Raw genomic sequence first — 2910 nt, 5'->3', positions numbered from 1 at the left:
GCCGTCGTCCGGATCTTCTTACAGTTGTGCAGGCGGCACAGTTCATGGAACAGATGGGACTCAAAAGCAGGACCTTGATCGGTGAGGATCTTCTCTGGACAACCGTAGGGCAGGAGGAAGTGTTTCCAGAACAGTTCGGCTGTAGTCTTGGCCGTCTGGTCTCTCACAGGCACCGCTACAACAAACTTAGTGAAATGGTCAATAATAGTCATAGCGTACACATACCCTGAGCGACTAGGCTCCAGTTTCACATGGTCGATGGCGACAAGTTCAAGAGGACGAGTACTTACAATGGGTCTCAGTGGTGCCCTCTGATCATGGTGTTCACCTCGTTTCAAGGCACAGGCTACACACTCCCGACACCACTTCTCCATGTCTTCTCTCATGCCCACCCAGTAAAACCGCTGGCGGATATTTGCCTCAGTCTTTTGGACCCCAAAGTGACCGGATTGATTGTGGTACATCTCCAACACCATACCTGCATCTCGTCGGGGTATGAGAATTTGATGCACTCTTTCGTTGGACACTGGGTCTAGGCTTCTCCGTAGCAGCAGGCCCTTTTGTATGAAGAGTTGATGGCGCTGTCTCCACAGTTTGATGAGCTCAGGATCTGTACTCTTACGCCGAATCCTCTCAGGGGTTCTGCCACTGGTAATGAAGTCCAGCAATTCACCCAGCACTCTACTTTCAGACTGTAGTTTCACCCACCTTTCTTCTTTGAGTTCCGGCCTACTGGAGGGTGAAGGAACTGCAGCGCTGTTACTGGTAGCCCGAGCCTGATCCTGTTGAGCAAATTTATGGTAGAAGGCCGGCATTTCTACATCTTCCCAGGCATCTCGCACATCATCAGGAGCTGTCTCTGTGGGAAGTCTGGATAAAGCATCAGCATTGTCATTAGTACGTCCAGCACGATATTTTACAGAGAAATCATAGTTGGCGAGGCGAGAGGCCCATCTTTGCTCCAAAGCCCCCAATTTAGCTGTATTTAGATGTGCCAGAGGGTTATTATCAGTGAATGCAATGAATGGGGTAGCGGCTAGATAATCTTTGAATTTTTCCATCACCGCCCACACTAATGCCAGGAACTCTAGTTTGAAGGAACTATAATTCTGGTCATTTTTCTCAGCTCCTTTCAGGGAGCGGCTTGCATAAGCTATCACTCTTTCTTTTCTCTCTTGAATCTGGGCTAACACAGCCCCCAGGCCTCGTTTGCTAGCATCAGTATACAGATGGAAGGGCTTGCTGTAATCTGGATAACCTAACACGGGAGGCTCGGTCAGTTTCTTTTTTAACAACTGGAACGCTATCTCTCTTTCTTCATTCCACTCAATGAGCACTGGAGTTCTAGGACTTTTCTTGGGCTGCCCCCTCAAGAGTTCCTGGATAGGATCGGCTATTTGAGCAAAATGGGGGATGAAACGTCTATAGTAGCCGGCAAAACCAAGGAAACCCCTCACCTCTTTGACGGTAGTGGGTACCGGCCAGTTACGGACAGCCGCTAACTTATCAGGGTCAGGTTGTACGCCCTCTCCGCTTACCACATGCCCCAGGTATTTTACCGCAGGTTTGAGCAAGTGGCATTTAGATGGCTTTACCTTCAGGCCATATTTGACAAGGATTTCAAAGACCTCTGCTAGGTGTTTCAGGTGGTCTTCATATGTTTTTGAGTACACAATGACGTCATCTAGATACAGCAGCACTGTTTCGAAGTTTTTGTGACCCAAACACCGCTCCATTAGTCTCTGGAAAGTTCCTGGGGCATTACATAACCCGAACGGCATACAATTAAATTCAAACAGGCCCATGGGAGTGGTGAAAGCAGTCTTTTCCCTATCTGCCGGGGCCATGGGTACTTGCCAGTAGCCACTGGTCAAGTCCAATGTGGAGAAATAGGCAGCGGAGCCCAGAGCAGTTAGTGACTCTTCAATGCGGGGCAGTGGGTACGCATCTTTGTGGGTTATTTGGTTAATCTTACTATAGTCCACGCAGAAACGGATACCACCATCCTTCTTCTTTACAAGGACCAGGGGTGCCGCCCACGGGCTACGACTGTCCCGGATTACATTAGAGTCTTTCATCTCTTGGATCATTTCTTTTACAGTCTGATATGAAGTAGGCGGTAAGGGTCGGTATCTCTCCTTGATAGGAGGATGAGAGCCAGTAGGTATGGTGTGTTGTATGGCACTAACCTCTCCATAATCAGCAGCATGTTTACTGAAGGCCTGGTGGTGCTCTTTGACAAGCCGTAGTATCCCTTCTTGTTGATGTTGGGGGGTAGTCTCGTCCCCGACATGTAGCTCTTCCCACCAGGGTACTTGTGACTGAGGCACCGGCGGACATCCGCTGACTGCAGCTGGCGGCTTTTCTGTCACTGGAAGACGGATGATGTCTTGGAAGAACACCTGAGAAAGCTGGGCAACAGGGTAATGCTTAGTAAGCGCAACAGGATGGTCACTCAGGTTAATCAGACGGACAGGTACTTTACCTTGGGAGACATTCACCAGGCACTTGGCAGCTCTCACATAAGGGTAGTTCTCCATCTGGATAGGTTCCACCAGGGCTGGATAATCTTGGCCTTGGACTCCCAGGACAGCACGACACCATAAGAGAGTTTGGGAATTAGGAGGCAAAGTCACAGGCTTATTATCATGAATCTTGGCAGTACAAATTTCTCCTTTCCCGTTAGCAAACCTCTGCTGGGCACTTAACACAGTGATAGTCTTTTGAATCACCCTCTTGGACGCAGAGGAAGCGGTGGGCAGAGTCTGGTGTAATACGGCAAGTATTTCAGCATAACAGTTTTTGAAGACATTGGTGCCTAGAATGACAGGATGTCCTCCTCTGTCGCCGGCCTGTACTAATATCACCCCCTGTTGAGGCAAGGTTACTTCTCCCACCTGCAGGGTGGGT

This window comes from Bufo gargarizans, chromosome 3 (assembly GCF_014858855.1).
Source record: "Bufo gargarizans isolate SCDJY-AF-19 chromosome 3, ASM1485885v1, whole genome shotgun sequence".
Lineage (NCBI taxonomy): Eukaryota > Metazoa > Chordata > Amphibia > Anura > Bufonidae > Bufo > Bufo gargarizans.
This window is presented reverse-complemented; position numbering follows the sequence as displayed.